We start from the raw sequence: 5,997 nt of genomic DNA on the forward strand, positions 1-5,997 counted from the left end.
AGCTGAAAAAGAAAAGGAAATTGAAAAGATGAGAATACATTATGATAGTACACAATAAATGGTTATATGAACTGAACAGATAATAGATTTGTATCAAAAGAAATTATCAAAGTAAAACATAATTTGTTTAATACAGCATGTGCCAGTGCCTCCTAATTTGTCATAAATCAGCCACAGCATGAAAAGTTATTGAGATTCTCTATGCATGTAATATTTGTTATAAATATTCAACTAAACTGCAATGTTAAAACAGGAGATAGGATTAACTGCAACCAAAGAAATTCATGACACAAAAAGCTTTTCTCCTCCTCTAAGAGACTTTGTGAACACTAATTGCTAATCAAAAAATTTAACCTTTATATTTTTTAAAATGGTACTAAAATTAGAAGAGAACGAGCTTTCCCCCAAACTTAGCATGTTAAAATCTCCATTTTTTTTATTTTTTAAGCTAGTGTCTTCATACAGAGATGGGTCACTCAATGATCAATAATATTCAAAAATCATCAAATCAAACCAATGTAACTAAAGGAAAAATATTTAAATATGTATACACTGAGGGATTACATGACAAAAAAACATACTTTCCTCACAAACAATTGATAAGAAGCATAAATTACAATGTATTTATTATCTAATTTCATACAGGTAAGGTAGAAAATGAAACAGTAGGCACATAGTCACTACTATTTCTTTCTTTCTTTCTTTCTTTCTTTCTTTCTTTCTTTCTTTCTTTCTTTCTTTTTTTTTTGGTATAGAAATGTACCATTTTATTTCAAAGAGTCTCACAAAAAAATGAAAGTTATCTTCAAAAAAAGGAAGCTAGACTACCAGCCTCCACCTGCAGGGGTGGGGAAGACAGGGCAGTGTGGACTGCTTAGCTCATTCGGGCCCGGTGTGAAGGTGTGAGAAAAGAACCAATCTAAACTCGGCACATGTTACTGTAGGAGCCCGAAGAACAAGGGCCTTGCGGATGCAGCCGCCCCTCCCAGAGCACTTAATACTAAACAGGCCCTCGGCACATCAGGATTTCATCTTACGGCTGCATCGCTTCCAGCCAGATTTGTGGATTTTATGACTTAAAACGAAGCCTTGGGGAGGGATGGGAGCATGATCGCTGCTGGAAAAGTTCCCCCAGCATAGCTGCCCTGCGCCCAAGGGCCCTGGCTCCCTCTAGTCCCTGGGGACATTTCTCTTTAATATGATTTAATATATAGAGAGAGAAATAGAAAATATAAAATCTGAGGGGCTAGAGGGAAAAATGTAGGGAACATGGCCAGAAGCCTGAGCTGGAAAGGGCTGCTTAGGCCAACTTGACCTCCTCTTTGACCCCTTTTGGCTTCTAGCTTCTCCTCCTTGGTCTTCTCCTCTTCTGTCACTTCTTTCTTCTCTTCTGCTTCTTTGTCTTTCTCATTTTCTGTTTTGACTATTTTGGCTTTCTTGAAGTTGGAGGAGTTCTTGCGGCCACCTTCACCCTCCTCATCTGAGTCAGAGAACTCCCTCTCAAAGGCAATGCCTTTGTCAGAGGAACAAATTGAGATACGCTTGTCAGGGTCTTCTTCATCCTCATTACCACTATCCTGAGGAATGGCATCCTCAGGAACTGCCTGTATTTGAGCCCCAGGTGCGTGGGGCTGTATTGTCAGGTTCTCAAAGAGCCACTGTTTCGATCTTCTTCAGGTACTCATTAGTGTTCTGGTTAGTCATATTGGAAGGACTGATGTGAAGATTGAAATCTGGTCCAAAGTATTTGAAGTAGTCATTGTATGGGAGTTCATTAGGGATCTTTGTGTCTCGGGCCACAGATGTTTTGTATGTCCAGCACCGGGCAACATTATGAATAGTGTAACCACCTCCTCCCAGCATCAGCATAGGCAGGTTGAAGCTTTTGACAAACTCCACACACTTGGCATGCCCTCTGATGGTTAGATTAAAGGAACCCAGCCAATCCCTAGAAAGGGAGTCTGAGCCACACTGTAAGACCACTGCACTAGGCTAGAGCACCTTCATTGCTTTGGACATGACCAACTTGAAAATGGCCTCATAGGAATCATCATCAATCCCATCTCAGAGTGGGTATTTAATGGCATAATACTTGCATTTGCCAGCCCTAATATCCTGTAGGTCCCCAGTCCCTGGGAAGTACTGTCCATATTTATGAAAGGACACAGTCATGACCCAGTCTGTGGTGTAGAAGGCCTCTTCCACACCATCACCATGGTGAATATCAGTGTCAATATACATCACTCTGTGGTGATACTTTAGCAGTTCCAGGATGGCCAGGACGATATCATTGACATAACAGAAGCCAGATGCCTTGAACTTTTTTGCATGATGCAGGCCCCCAGCCCAATTCACAGCTATATTCCTCTGCTGCTTATTAAATTTCACAGCACTTTCTACATGGCCACCATTGGACAACTGACAGAACTCAAACAGGCCATCAAATACTGAACAGTCCTCACCAACGTCGAATAGCTGCACCTACTTGCTATATTCAGACATGTTATTTGGATGGATGGGGAGCAAGAACTTAATGTAGTCATCACTGTGGTACTTGGTCAATTCCTCAGCATTGGCCTTGTGAGGGTGATAGATTTCCATCTTTCAGTACAGGCCATAGTTGAGCAATAGATTGTGAGTCATGTGGATTTGGTGAAGCTTCATTGGATGACCTTGTCCATAATAGTAATTTCCAACATCCCAGTCACAGTAGTAACAGACTTTCCTCCTGGTTCCCTAACTCTGCACCATTTTGCTGCATCCACTGCTATTTCTTTTGTTTTCTGGGATGGGTTCTTCATTGACATATAATTTTTTTAAACCAACTTTTTATTTTATTTTATTTTATTTTATTTTATTTTATTTTATTTTATTTTATTTTATTTTATTTTATTTTTGTGGCCAGCTCAGCCCACCCTGGGGGCAGGGCTAGTGTGGCATGCGGTGCCAGGGATTGAACCGCGGTCCCTGCGCTTTTGCCTAAGCTTGCCTAAGCAGGCGCTTTAGACCACTGAGCTATCTTGCCAGCCCCACGCATACATTTTTACAGATAATACAGGCAAAACTGCAAAACTGCTCTTAAGGCTGTGATTTCTGACCTTGGGCCAGGTAGGCACACTCCATGCTGTATGGTGGTCCAGCTGAGCAGAGGAGCCACCTGCCAGGGATAGGGAACACCCTCTGACCACTGCTCATTTCAGAAAGGACAGCTGCAAGGTGGTACCGGTCTAGCACGTGGCAGCTTTTCTGTGGTGGGGACGCTCAGGCCAGTGGCAGGCAGCAGGGCCACCATGGAGCATGTCACTAATCTCCCCTTGCTGTGCTGTGGGTTTCATGCTGCCACGGGGCATTTGCGTCTGCAGATGGCGTTATCCTCGGGTCCTCGTCACCTATGCTCATGTCCTTTCATACGTTATGATATAGAGATTGGTGTGTCTTCGTGACAGAGGTTTGAGGGTCGCTCCCAGGACCTTCATCTTCCCTGGCAGTTGCTTATCCCCGATCCCAGCACTTGGTATCCTGTAAATACAGCAGGACACCGCGGGAGGTGTCACACAGACACTGTAACCTCACACTTGCCGCAGTTCCAGACGGTCCTGGTTCCTTTTGCTGTGTGTGCAGACAGTCAAACATGAGAAGTTGACATATGATTTAAAAACCACAAAGTTCACACTTTAGAGGCATAAATCAGTGACTCTTACTGTACTCAACATATAAACCAGAACCTCTGACACATGATAGAACATTGTGATCAGTACAAAAGAAACCTGTACACATTAGTTGCCAGTTCCTATTCCTTAGATCATGCTACTCTTGAAAAACACTAATTAACTTTTAGTTTTTGAGTATCTCCCTGTTCTGGACATGTTTGAAATGTTAAAATAATGTGGGCTTTTGCTTGTAAATTTATTTGGCCAGTGTAATGTTTTTAAGATTCATTCCCATTGTAGCAGAAAACAATTTTACAGTTTTATAGAAAATAATATTGAGTTATCAATTTGCTACCTCACCAGTTGATGGACATTGGTTCTTTTCCATTTTTTCCTCAAAGTCTTAATCATGCTTTTGTTGCTATCCCAGTTGATATCGAGGGCATCTCTTTTCTGTTTTGATTTGCAGTTTTTAAGACCTCAGGTGTAAAGCATGTTTTCATTGGTTTTTTAGTCATTTGTTTATTTTTGTTAGAAAATGCCTGTTCAGATCCTTGGCCCATTTTTAAATTGGGATTTTTGTCTTTTAGTTGTTCAATTTTACAGTTACATACTGTGCATTCTTTGTAACTGATTATTTCCAAACATTTTTTATCATTATTTAAATTATTTTACTTTCTGATTGTATTCTTCAAGACAAACAAAACCCTTTTATTCGTTTTTGCAATGCTGGAGATCAAATCAAGGGTGCCATGAAAGTTAAGCATTTGATTTACTAGTGAACTGCATCCTCATTCCCCAAAGATATATTTTTTTTAATTCTATTAAGTCCAATGTACTTTTCTTTTTTATATTCATCATCCATTTGGTGTCATGACTAAGAACTGCTTGACAAATCCGAAGTCATAGGCTACTAGTTTAGTATTCTCTGTCCAGAGGAAGAACTAGATTCCATGGCAAAATCTTCCACGTGTCCAGCTGGATGGAGGTCTAGTGCTCGGGACAATGTCTCATGCAAGTCTGGATCAAGAATTGCATGCAGAAGGCCAAACAGTCAGTGATGGAGACTAGAAAGTCTGTGGCAGAGGGATGAAGGATCTGTGCCAGCAGCTGGGTTATCTGCCCTGGAGCCAGGATTAAATGCTAAAGGTAAGGACTAGAGCTTCCCCTGAAAAGACCTGCAGCCAACCTTGGCAGAGAGGAGGACATGAGCTCGTCTAAGGATGAGAACAGCTAAATTCTTTCAGGAAAGCCAACCTAACAAGCTTCTCCAGGAGAATCAGTAGCACACCATCTTTCCCTCCTTTTATGCTGCTGGCAGCAATCCCAGGTGGGCCTTGCAATCAGAAAATGCTGATTCAGTTCAGCTGGGTATTACAAAATGAGCACCAGTTAATCTGCCGCATATCGTTCAGGATCTGTATTCACTTTTAGGTGATTTTAATGTACACTACAATGTAAGAATCTAAATTTACTCTTTATTCGAAAATTCTAGTTGTTCTAGTATTGAAAGGTCCTCAAACAATGGAAGAATCTAAATTTACTCTTTATTCTAAAATTCTAGTTGTTCTAGTATTGAAAAGTCCTCAAACTCTTATGAAAACAACTTCTCAGACTGGAGAAATGTGTGGATTTGATTCTGGGCTCTCACTTCTATGGCATTATTTTCTTTGTTTACGTTATGGAGAAACAGACTGTTGATGATGTCTCTAGCTTTAAGGTAAATTTTTCAACTGGGCGGATAAGTAGTCCAACTTTTTTCTTTTCTTCTTTTTTGGCATAACTGGGGATTGAACTCAGGCCGTTGTGCTTGGCAGGCAAGCAGTATTCTACTGAGTTATCTCCCCAGCCTCTCTTTTCTTCTTTTCAAGTTTGCTTATTGTTTAGAATTTCTTCCGTTTCCATTTGAATTTTGGAATCAACTTCTAAATTTATTTAAAATTGTTAGCTAAATTTTAACAGGGATTTTATTTATTTATTTATTTATTTATTTATTTTTGACTGGGGATTGAGCTCAGGCCGTTGCACTTGCCAGGGAAGCACTTATTCCCCTGAGCCATCTCCATGGCCCTTAATCTTAAATGAATTATAGAATACTTTTTCTTCTTTTTTTCCATAATTTTATTGATAAACAAATAGCAATGAGACAGTTTCAAATCAAATCGGTAGGACAGTTTCAATAATTAACACCCTGCATACATTCTTCTTAGTGGTTAATTGCTGTAGAAGATGAGGACTTGATACCCTATTTACAAAAACCATTAGAACAAGCCATTCTATTCATTAAGAGAATGTAACTATATATCTATCTTAACCACTTTGAATACACAGATACAAAATGGACATT

At 40.0% G+C, this 5,997-nt stretch overlaps 1 pseudogene; it reads right to left on the minus strand.

The window, feature by feature from the left end:
* Positions 1 to 1,300: 1,300 nt before the first annotated feature.
* On the minus strand, positions 1,301 to 2,751 carry LOC105743402 (annotated as a pseudogene).
* Between the last annotated feature and the right edge of the window lie 3,246 nt (positions 2,752 to 5,997).

This window comes from Octodon degus, unplaced genomic scaffold (assembly GCF_000260255.1).
Source record: "Octodon degus isolate 3935 unplaced genomic scaffold, OctDeg1.0 scaffold00006, whole genome shotgun sequence".
Taxonomy (NCBI): domain Eukaryota; kingdom Metazoa; phylum Chordata; class Mammalia; order Rodentia; family Octodontidae; genus Octodon; species Octodon degus.